Source organism: Tupaia chinensis, unplaced genomic scaffold, assembly GCF_000334495.1.
Source record: "Tupaia chinensis unplaced genomic scaffold, TupChi_1.0 Scaffold000168_1, whole genome shotgun sequence".
Classification (NCBI taxonomy): Eukaryota; Metazoa; Chordata; class Mammalia; order Scandentia; family Tupaiidae; genus Tupaia; species Tupaia belangeri.
In genome coordinates this window covers 1866074-1878760 of record NW_006159643.1, presented here as the reverse complement: position 1 = coordinate 1878760, position 12687 = coordinate 1866074, and the positions used below count along the sequence as shown (strand labels likewise).

Below are 12687 nucleotides of genomic sequence, written 5' to 3'. Positions count from 1 at the left end.
TCAACTTCTTTCTCCTTTCTCTTTAGCAGTTCATTGTCTCTGTTCTCTTCCATCTCAGTTAGCTTCGCCATTATGAATACTCTAAAGTCTTTATCAGACATTTCCATGATTTGCATTGAACTGCTTGTGGATGAAGAGGAGTTATTCTTTTCCCTTGGAGGAGAGGTATTTTCTTACTTTCCCATATTTCTTGTGGTCCTACAGTGATTTCTTGTCATCTGATGGATGGTGTGTTTCTTTCAAATTCTTGAAGTTCAATCTGAGTGTTCAAGAGCAAGCAGAAAGAGGTGATCTGGAATCTCTTTACCATTCTGTTGTGATCACTGGTGCAGCAGATTTAGTAGATATTGAGGAATATGTTAACCCTAATAGTATTTGGATGTTTAGCTACAGTGCCCTTAGATACATTAACATTAAATAGATATTGAAGAGTGGTGAGACAAGAAAAAAGAAAATGAAAAAGAGAGAGAGAAACAACGACAAAGAAAGAGAAAAAAAGACCAAAAAAGGAAAAAAATTGTAATTATCATTTTTCTTTAAAAAACAAAAACACAACAACAACAACAAAATTAAAAAGAAAATGACTAGTTTGCAGGAGCCATGAGGAATCCTCTTCTGAAGGAAGGTCTCAACTCTCCTGACTGGGCAGAAGGATCAGAGGGGGTTATTAACAAAACAAAAGGTGGAGCTGGGAGCAAGAGAAAAACTTTACCTTTAAAACAATCGTAAAAAGGAAAAATTACAGGGAACCAGCAGTTAGCGTAATGGCTATGTCGCTGGACTCCCACGTAGTCTACTGTGGTTCACGTCCCGGACCCGGTGGCTTAAAACTCACGCTGGGTGAGTGTGCGTGCGTGCCCAAGATCCCAAGAGGAGAATGGAGAAGGGATTGTGGCGTGACCATCCCCCCTGGGGGGTAATTTCTCGCTTTCTGTCTCTGTCTCTCTCTCTCTGTCTGTCTGGCGAGCGCACGCGCCCTATAGCAAAAAACCTCTCCAAAAAAAAAAAAAAAGGAAAAGTTACAAAAAAATGAGAAGACAGAAGCAGAGAGAGACAGAGACACAGAGACAGAGATAGAAGGCCAGAGGGGCTCCCTACCACTCTCGCTTTGTTTGCTGGAGGCTTAATTATCAGTAGAAAATCTTCATTTCTCCTGTCCCCTGAAATGACTAGTTCTCAGGAACCATGAGGAATCCTCTTCTCGATAAAGTGCTTTTTTTTTTATTTATGTAGAAGTAGTAGGATAATATATCTTGTAAATATTTTTTTAAATGACAGGAAGCACTGTGTTTGGAAATAGAATTGTTAGTTAAACCAACTCTGTGAACACTATTCTTGCTCATCGGGTTGAGGGTGGTAGAAAGGAATAAATCATAAAAGATGCTTTTGCTAGTGTGGACTAGATCATTTCAGCTTATCCATTGCCCTACATGTTTAGTGATTTTCATTTAACTTTGTTTTACTGTGCATATTACATATGTACTGGACAAATGATTCCAAATATTACAATACCTAGTCTCTAGATATTAAAAAGATTGCTAATGTATGACAAAAGTAGAGTTAGTAGACTTACATATCTTGTATACTTTGTGTTAAAAAGGATTTTCTGGAAGTGAAATTGTAACATGCTAAGAGACACATATGCCTATATCCACTAGGTTGGTGGTAGAGAGAAAGAAGTTGGAAGAAATAAAGAATTCTAGACTATAATATTCCTATTTGGAAGACACTCTCAGATGTAACCATTATGACATGTATGTAATTTATTCAATACTACTATATACATAGTGGATAAGTTTAGGTTCTTATTTGAAATATTTCTACATGTTTATAAGTGTTTAACAAAATATATTAAAAGCAACAGTAGTAAGTAACTCATTGTTAAGCTAAGCTTTTGTTAAAATTCATAAGCAATGGATTTTTTGTTTTTGTTTTTCTTTTTTTTTTTTTGCTATAGGGTGTGTGTGCTCGCCAGACAGAGAGATAGAAAACGAGAAATCACCTCCCAGGGGGGATGACCATGCCGCAATCCCTTCTCCTCCCATAAGCAATGGACTTTTGGAAATGAATGATCAAATCATTTCTCTGAGCAATACCTATTATTACAGGTGTAGATAGAAAGGGCTTTATACTGACACGTTTGTATAAAGACCGTTGTTTGTGGTGAGACCATTGTCCTTTTTCTTTGCACATTTTGTTTTACTTTGCTGTGTATATAGTGTATACAGAGGACAAAGGAGTCCTCATTTATACCTTCGTGAATTTGCAGGAGGTAAAAAGATCTGATGGTTCACTGATGGGGCAGGGAGTTTAGAGAGATAAAGGTTTAGTGCCCATTGATAAGATGAATCCAGAGTTTGCCTTACTCACCATGCAACCTGTGGGCCCAGGGAGTGCAATATTTTAATAACGACTTCTGGTACTTTTATGTGGAAGCCTGTTGCTATTTTTGTCCTCTGAGATTTTTGTCCCCAAGAAAGGCAGATTACATTCTTTTTTTTCTAACAGACGGAGTGGGTAAAGTTTATTCTTTGTTATCCAAATAGACTTCAAGTTGATAAATACTCATGATGTGTGAAAAAAATGTGATACATACTGCACAATTCAATCACATAAAATTGGGTGTTGCATGTGCACACACACAACCTAGACAGACACAACAAACTGTACACCACTTGTGACTGCCCTTCGTTTTTGTTCTTTGCTTCTTGTTTTGCAGTTTCCTATACATTTGCTTTTTAAAAATAAAGGTTATTATTATTATTATTTTTGGTTTTTTTCCTCCCTTCCTTCCTTTCCTTAAAATTAATAGATTGCCTTTCTTAAGTATACTAATGTGTTTGTCTACTCTTTTTCTTACCTGGAGAAAACAAAAATTAGCTATGGACATGGAGACAGGTGGCTGAGCAGACTTTGTGCAGACATAGTTAATCAAGTGTAGAGTGGAAACAGAACAAAGAAGGATACTCAGTAGTATCAGTGTGAAGGAAGAGACCTGCGTTGCAGCTGTTCTCACTAAGCTCATTGAAGAAATTTTAAATGAAACAAACCATTTGCTTTGATGAAAAAGTAACATGTGATGTACATGAAATGGGAGAAGAGCACAAATCTCAAAAAGTCACACAGTGATGAGATTTTTAAATTTGTATCTTTTCCTTGGGTGTGACAGCCTCATATTTGGGATGTTTTGCATAATTACCAATGTGGAACTGTTTTGTATTTTAAACCGTACTGTGGGTTTAGCTGGCATCTATGTGCAAATTCATTCTTACTTATTTTCTAACAAAATGAGCTTTATTTCTAGAAACTTCCTTATGGGAAAAATAGTACATGAAAAGTAGGCAGAGATCACAGAAGCTGGTGCAGGTAGCATGTGCATGTGCACTTCACTTCTGGTGTCCCTAATATAAGTAGGTTCCTTAGAACCAAAACACAACTTTGTGTGATTTTAAGTATTGCATAAACAGGTGGAGAGCACAGAGGACTTTTAGCATATGAAAATATCTTCTTATATTACAATACTATGTTAAATTATTCATTTGTCTCAACCCATAGAATGTTTCAGGTCATTGGGAAAGTCATGACGCATATCTGCAAAGAAAAACAGAGAGAAATGCATCATGACTTTCCTGAGGCCCTAATATAATGCCCAAAATGAAGCCCTAATGGAAACTATGGTCGTGAGGTGACAAAAATTTGTTAATATAGATTAATTTACTATAACAAATATACCACTCTGGTGAGGAATGTTGATAATAGGAGTGGTTATGAAAGGGTAGGGATAGGAAATATATGAAAAATCCCAGAACTTTTCTCTAAATTTTCCAGTGGATCTAAAACTGCTCTAAACATTAGTCTTAGGCCCAGCCATGGTGGCGTGCACTGCTCAGATGCTGTGCTCTACAAGCTAGGATCACATGGGAGGCCCAGGTTGGATTCCTAGGCCAACCTAGATGGCTGGGCAGAGTGGCATATTCCTGTTATCTGAGCTGGGAGGCTGAGGCAGGAGAGAGGATTGAATATGGTGAGATACCCCCTTAAAATGAGTGAGTAAATGAATGAAGAAAGTCTTAAGAAAAAAGACATGATCCTTTTCTGACTCCCAGAGACATGGTTTATTATTAAAATGCTCATGTGCTGTGCCAGTCCTTCTGTCTGCTCCAGATGAAATTTTAAATACAGTGTGTGTGTGTGTGTGTGTGAGGGGGTAGTGTTGGGAGGGGGGGTCTGTCAATATCCAAAGTATAAAATATGAAGAAAGTAAAAGTTATGATTAAGCAGTTCAGTTAGTGGAAATTTCCTAATTTTTTTTTTTTTTTTTTTTGGTGGTTGTGTGAGGGTGCCCAAGGACAGTTTTGCCCATCGTTTCAGTTTAAAAACATTTCAAAGTCAGGATAATTTTGTGAGGCAAATTTTCCATAGAAAACAATATTGTTTCCTGGTTCACCATGAGAAAAGACAGTCCTTTGAATATTGCAAGGCAGGGGAACTTCTGATTAGAATGACTGCTTTAGCCGGAAAGAAATGAAGTTATTCAGGGAAATGCCTTTGTTTTTTAAAGCAAGCAGGCACATCTGTTTGCACATCCCTATGGGACTGTTAAACTTTGACTTGCACTACATAAGCCCTGTGAAGGAGTGATTGTTGCATGATCTTATATTTACTGGGTCGTTGGAAAAGTCATGATGCATTTTTGCATTAAAAAAAACATCGAAAAATATGTCATGACTTTTCTGATGACCTAACATGTGCAAGGAACATCCTCGGTCTGTTCCTGAATCATAAAAAATAAAGAGCTGGATTTAAAACTTACCAATTGCTGCATTTAAAACACACAGGAATTCAGATTCATTTTCTGTGTCTTTACATGATATTATAAATACATGTTTTTTAAATAATATGTCAATATTCTATATGCAGTACTCTGATGCATCATATCATGTGTGCTATTAATCATGTTTCTAAATGAATGCCATCTAAGAGTCTCCTTTTTACAATCAAGAAAAACATTTGTTTATCTCCATCATCTCTAGGAAATGTGCAGAAGTGCAACGGAAATCACACTGTGATTTTCAGCTACAAAATTCAAAACTTGGTTCAAAAGACGATTTTATTGCTGCACTTTCTCCCAGACTCTCAGGCCTAGCACTTACAAGTTGTTCAAAGACAGGCATGCCACTTAGCTACTCTGGATCCCAGTTTCCTATTCCATAAAACAGGCATAATAATATATAAATCCATAATGTTATTGTCGGGTTTAATAAGGTAACATAAAAATAGTTTCTGGCTTTGAACAGAGTCCTCCCCCTTCCACACACATGCAAAATGCCTTGTATGCAATAGCAAAGGGAAAACTGGAAAATTCACAAATATGTAGAAGTTAAGCAATACACAGTTGAAAAACCAATGAGTCAAAGAGGACCTCAAAGGTAAATAAAGAAATACCTTGACACAAATAGGAATGGAGATGCAGCATATCGCAACTCACAGAATGCAGCAAAAACAGCCGTAAGAGGGACATTTATAGTGATACTCACCAACATTGAGAAAAAAGAAAGGTGCTGTGGTGGTTAAGATGCTGGGACTTCCACATGGCTGACTATGGTTCGAGTCCTGGACCTGATGACTTGAAAACCATGCTCCGTACACGTGTATGCATGTGTGCCCAAAATTCCGAGAGGAGGATGGAGGAGAAGGAATTGTAGCATGGCCATAACCCCCGGGGGGCGGTTTCTTGCTTTTCCTCTCAGTATCTCTGTTTCTCTCTGGTGAGTGCACATGCTTTATGAAAAAATCCTAAAAAAAAAACAAATCTGAAATAAAAACTTAATAACTTTAGAAATTAGAAAATATAAAAGTAAGCCCAAAGAGAACAGAAAGAAGAAAATAATAAGACTGGAGCAGAAATAAATCAAATAGAAAATATAAACAAAACTGAAAAGTGTTTTTTTTTTTTAATATTCAACTGACAAATTCCTAGCTAGACAAAGAATAAAAGAAGACACAAATGAATAAAATTGAAAATGAAAGAGGAGTTATTACAATGGAATACGATCTGTAGAAATGGTCTGAAAAGAATTCCGAGATGATCTGAAACCATCCTTCCTACAGGACATTAAAATTATTATTCAAGATTAATAAGACACATTAGTCATTCAAAGTCAAATTTGGAAACTTTTGTCAAATAGGAGGCCTGATCTGGGTCCATGTGCTAAAACTTGCACAACTCTTCTCACAACTCATCCCCTCCCATGAGGCAGAGAACAAAGACAATTTTTAAAAATGTAGAAAATCATATGGGTCCCTTATGGGGCTATGGGCATATGGAATCAGAAATGTAGGAATAGTCTTGAGGATTACAGAAAAGAAGATTTGGCAGAATAATAAAGGAAGAAAAATTACATCTTGAACACCCTTTCAATCTTTATCAAATTATAACTATTACAAAAATCATTTAACCATAAAACAGTTTACCTTAATTGGATCCACTACCTTCTGGAAAATGACAAAGTATAAATTATCAAAAGCTACTAAAGGAAATCAGGTCAATTTCGGACTGGCCACACAGAAAACTCTAATTTGGACTCACTGAAGAAAAGAATTAGTCTAAATTAGTGGCATCATTTATTTATGGCAAACTTTTCAAGAAATACAAGTTTACAAAGGTCAAGTGTTACAGAGTGAGATCTTACTTGCCTTGTTTTAATGAGAAAATCCAAGCCATTTGTAATCAACACATTAATTGCATGCAAATGTATGTGGTTAAAACTGCTCAGAAAAAAACCAGGTTTCCTTAATTAAGCATTCTGCCTCCTTACATTTTGATTACATTATTAACTTGTTTTTCATAACAAATGTAAAATCTGTAATTATCAGCATATGAATTAGTGAGGTTTTTCCTTAATTCAGAAGTCCGGATGAAAGATTAATCAAGGAAAGAAGAGGAAAAGGATGCCGAGTTTCATGAGATTTTTCTCTGTTTTGCAAAATGTTCTGTATATTTTCTTCTTCTTTAAAGATGTAATTTTGGATTCTTCTATTTGAGTTTCTATTGGAGTTTAAAAGATTGTTCAGTGATCTATGGGCTTTTATAGACTGACTACAAAGTGTATAAGGTCAACAGCCATCGTAATAACAAGAATCATTATTTGCTGAGCATTTAAAAAGTACCAGTCTTGCGCCAAATACGTCATATGTAAAGTCTAATGATAATATCCATTTTGTGGATTAGATAAAATTCCTTTTCTTTCTCTGGTATGTAATTTCTCCCATACTCGTTGACTTACTTTAGATATCAAATAAAACATTACCTCTAGATAGGAGGCCTTTTATACCATGCAAAGTAGGTTCTTAAGAATCATTGGGGGGAACCAGCAGTTAGTGTAATGGCTATGTCGTTGGACTCCCATGTAGTCGACCGCGGTTCGCATCCTGGACCCAGTGGCTTAAAACTCACGCCGGGCACGTGTGTGTGCGTGCCCAAGATCCCGAGAGGAGAATGGAGGAGAAGGGATTGCGGCGTGACCATCACCCCTGGGGGGTGATTTCTCGCTTTCTGTCTTTCTGTCTCTCTTTGTCTTTCTGTCAAGCACACGCTTCTTATGGCAAAAACCTCTCAAAAAAGAAATAAATAAAAAATAAAAAGAATCATTGATTTGGGGCCAGCAGGTGGCATGGAGATTAAGGAGGCTTGATCCCATATAGCCAAGTCCACTGTTTGAGTCCTAGACCTGACAACTTGAACAACATCCCAGGCACATATAGGTGGATGCCCAAAATACCCAGAGGAGAGTGCAGGAGAAGGGAAGTGGTGTGGCCATCCCTGTAAGGGGTGATTTTCCATTTTCCCTCTCCTCTTTCTGTCTCTGGCAAGCACACACACCCTTTAACACACATACACAGAAGAATCATTGACTTTCTCAGCACTTTGTGTTTTTCCTACTTGGCACTTACCATAAATTATATACATAAGTTGGTTTGTTAATTTATTTGCTTTTGGTCTATGCCTTGCTTGACTGTAATATCTACAAAAGCTAAGATTATACTTTCTTTGTTGACTGCTAGACACTTAAAGAACACTTGATGAATAGACAAAAGAGATGGTAAGAAGCAGATTCTCACATTCAAACGCAGAACTTGTGAAGACAAAGCCCATGCTTTTATCTTGAGTCTTCATCTTGCATCTCTCTTTGGATATCTCACTGTCTCCCTAGTTTTCCCTCTTTTCCTGTAGTCTTTTGGATGAAGCCATCTTGATCTTGTCTTGCCTGTAAGCTGAGCTGCTGCTTGTACATTACTATTTCTAGAAAAAGAATTGTGAACCTTTCTTTCTTGAAAACATTGTGTTTTTCTGATCTCAGTGGACACTGTTCGTCCTGCTGGCTGTTAGCTTAATTGGAACCTGCTCTCCTCTTGGGAGGGCTGGATTGTGCAAGGTGACTTCATGATGAACAATGCAAACATGAAAGCACTCAAAGGATGTCAAACAGAAAAGTTAGAGAAGGATTTTAGTCAAGATAAAAGGGATAAAAATAAGGATGTTGACAAGCTAGAATGAAGTTTTCCATTTTGTTTTGCTACTTTCACATGAGGTTAAAAAATTATAGCAGGTTCCATAAAATGAAGCTCTAGAATTTGTGCCATTTTACCCTAAAAGTCTAAAAAGACCTGATTATTTTAGTGATGAAAATAAATTGGCAGGTCAGGGAACAGTTTTCTTTCATTCAGATTCAGTTTTGTTTCATTTTGTTTCCAGATTATACCCTTTTTCTTTTATAGAAATTCTTTAGAAAAATACAAAAATCACAACATTTATTTTATTCACTCAATGTTTACTAAACATAGTTCTTGGTACAAGAGACACAAAACTGAAGAAATATAGACCCTGGATGTTTGCATGCTAATAGAGATAAAACACAAATATATAACTGACTGTAATAGAATATTTAGCCTGAGTTGTGAGGAGGGATGCACTATAAAAATTCAGAAGAAAGGAATTCATTTAAAAAATGCCTCACGTGAGAGAGATCATTTAACTTAATGTTTGAACAAATGTTGAGTTTCTGGGAAAGTCAGGATGCACATTTGCATAGAAAAACATAAAAATACATCTTGAGTTTCCTGATAGCCTGACGGTATTCATAAAGTTGTTGAAATGAAGATAGCTTTTGAGACAGGGAGAATGGAAGGAATGAAAAGATAAAGTTGGTTAATGAGGAGAAAGGGCAAAAGTGTTCATCTTGGCTGATATTGATGACATATATCTGGAAGCTGCAGAAATTAAGATTAGAAGGGATGGGCCCAGTCTCTATGGCACAGTTGGTAGTGAACCAGGTCATGGAGTTAGCAGCCACATGCTAACTACAGTTGAGTCCCCTACCTGTCAGCCTGGAAAACACTCTATGTACATGTACATGTACCCAAGATCCTGGTGAGCTGGCTGACTAAGGAGGGTGACTATGGTGTGATCGTCCCTCTGAGGGTACTTCTCTCTCTCTCTCATGCATACACCCACATGTGCTCTATCATAGATAAAATAAATAAAAATCAAAGATTGGATGAGGCATTTAGGAGAATAGTATTGAATGGTTTTGATGCTCTGCTAAGGAGTTTCTATTTTGTTTAGTTAAATTAATAGTTAGAAAACTATCAGTGGTGTTTTTGTTAAGCATAAGGAGCCTTTGAAAAAAATGAAATACTTACTTTGGCACTTTACGATGAACTGGAGAGAGAACATTTTCCATGAGTCTTTCACATTTCTGCCTACATTCTGTACATTCTGAGAAAAGGCATTGATGATTTCAGTCCCAAACCATCTTTTCCAGAATATTATAAAATACAATATGCCTTCATTATTAAGATTCATTAAAATTGGCATAGAAGGTACAGTTCTCAATGCAATAAAAGCCATCTACGAAAAACCCATAGCTAACATCATACTAAATAGAAAAAGTTTAGTTATAAAGTCATTTGTATCTGACCCAGGATCTCATGTCTTCTTGACAGCAACCATTAAACTGTGGCAGGGTAACTTGCTAGTTTGCAAGTAGGGGAAAATCTCAGAGCTTTCATAGTTCTGACAGACTGAAATCTTAACTCTATGGAAGAAGTCATTGAAATAATTTGAAAAGGCATGATAAGGTAATGACAGTGATATGAGGTTAGAGTTTTTCTAGCGATAACAAAATGTGTCTGTAAATTGAGAAAAGAGTCAAAATAACAGTTTTTGAGCCTCAATTTTACATGAGATGATGGTTGTCTCATTAAAAATAAATGAGATTAAGAGGATGAAATAACAAAGCACAGAATGGGAGAAAATATTTGTAAAACATATATCTGGTAAAGAAATGATCTCCAAAATATGCAAATAATTCTTAAAATTCAGCAATAATAGAATAAACAACCCAGTTAAAAACTGGACAAAAGATCTGAAAAACACCTCAAAAAAGAAGACATATACGTGGCAAATAATCATATGAAAATATTCTCAACATCATATGTCATTAGAGAATTGCAAATTAAATTCTGTCTTGGAAATGAACTTTAGTAGAAGCCTGGTGAAACAGACAGTTCAGAGTAAAGTCCTGTCAACTGGAGAGAACTACAGAACAGTTAATGATATGGTATCTGCACTTCTTAGTGCTGAAGATGCAAAAAGAGAAGAGGAGAAGGAAAGACAAGTAGAAGAACGGGCATCAGATAATTTGTCATTAAATCGGAAGAACAGAATGGCTCTCCTTCAACTGTGGACGTGTGTGCTTCCTATCCTGGATAATCTTTTAAAGACCAATATAATTAACAAACTGGAACATGATATTATTAAACAAAAAACACAGATACCTTTACAAGCAAGAGAACTGATCGATACTGTTTTAGCTAAAGGAAATGCTGCAGCCAACATCTTCAAAATCGGTCTAAAAGAAATTGATTCTATATTCTATAAGAACTTACTTGTGGGGAAAAAAAATGAAGTATATTCCAACAGAAGATGTTCCAAGTCTGTCACTGGAAGAACAATTGAGGAGGTTACAAGAAGAATGAACTTGTGAAGTAGGTATGGAAAAAAACCTTTCTATTGTATTCATTCCTTGTGGTCATCTGGTAGTGTGCCAGGAATGTGCTCCTTCCCTAAGGAAATGCCCTATTTGTAGGGGTATAATCAAGGGTACTGTTCGCACATTTCTCTCATAAAGGAAGTGAAGTCTGTGTATTAGCCTGCATAGAAAAATCTTTAAAATATTGTTGAACATTTGAAGACATCTGAGGTTAAAAAAAAAAGGAATGAGTGATACTCCAATTAGTAATATTTGTATTTTATTCTGCTTTGATACTAATAATCTTGTTTCAAAAGTGATAATATTGCTGGGACCAGCAGTTAGCATAATGGCTATGTCGCTGGACTCCCATGTAGTCGACTGCGGTTCGCGTCCTGGACCCGATGGCTTAAAAACTCATGCCGGGCACGTGTGCGTGCGTGCCCAAGATCACGAGAGGAGAATGGAGGAGAAGGGATTGCAGTGTAGCCATCTCCCCTGGGGAGTGATTTCTCGCTTTCTATCTCTCTGCCTCTCTCTGTCTGTCTGGCTAAAGCAAAAAAAAAAAAAAAAAAAACACTCTCCAAAAATAAAAAAAAAGAAAAAAAAAGTGATAGTATTGTTTATCATATTTAATCTTTCTTTCTTTTTTTTTTTTTGCAAGAAGAGTTAGATGAGCTATATTGGTTTGTAAGTGTGAACATCAGAAGAATTAAAGAAATAGTGTCAGTGCTTGTGTATCATTTCAGGAGTTAGGGATTTAGTGTTCTTTCTAGCTTAACATGTCTGGAAATCAGGAATTCTGAAGTTCATCAGAGTTGTGCCAAACTCTCCTAGGTGCTTTTCTCTTATGTTGTAAAATAAGGATTTTGATCTTCCTGGTAAACAAACTTTCTTCTACTTAGTGGTAAACATATTAATAAAGTGCTTTAAAAGGAAAAAAAAGACATAACTGCAAATTAAAGCAATGAGATCCCACTACATACTTATTAGGATGTCCAAGATTCAAAACACTGACAACACTAGATGCTAACAAGGATGTGAAACAATAAGAACTCTTATTCATTACTGGTAGGAAGGTAAAAATAGTAGAGCCAATTTGGAAGACAGTTTGACAGTTTAGAAAATTAAACATATTCTTAACATGCAATCTAGCAATTATGTTCTTGGTATTTATCTAAATGAGTTGGAAACTATGTCCATATGAAAACCTGTGTATGAATGCTTTATTGTAGTTTCTTTGTTTATACTTGCCAAAACTTCTAAACAACCAAGATGACCTTCAATAGATGGTTGAATAAGCTGTGGTATATCCATAAAATGAAATATGTTTTAAGTTTATTTATTTTTTCCTTCATAGAGAGGTAGAGAAACAGAAACAGAGAGATACACAGGCACTTCTGAGAGGACCCTCACACTGTGATTCACTCCCAGTCTTATTCAGCACAGATTATGACACACGTGAGTGCTCCTAGCATGTACAGGAGACCTCAGGACAAGACCTCAGACCCCACGTCATTCCAGCAATGCACAGTTGCATCTCCAGTTGGCTTTTAAAGGAAATGTTATTCACTATTTAGAAGCAATGAACTATTGTACCATAAAAGACATGCAGGCATCTTAAATGCATGTTATGAATAAAAAGGATACATGT

At 36.3% G+C, this 12687-nt stretch overlaps 1 long non-coding RNA gene across 1 annotated transcript in view; it reads left to right on the top strand.

Moving 5' to 3' along the window:
- LOC114007420 (uncharacterized) overlaps positions 1 to 12455 on the top strand; it is a 39810-nt gene extending 27355 nt beyond the window's left edge. Inside the window, exons 3-4 of the long non-coding RNA XR_003549048.1 lie at positions 1659 to 1754; positions 12394 to 12455. This is a non-coding gene — a long non-coding RNA (uncharacterized LOC114007420). The remainder of the gene's footprint in view (positions 1 to 1658; positions 1755 to 12393) is intronic.
- The last annotated feature ends 232 nt before the right edge of the window (positions 12456 to 12687 follow it).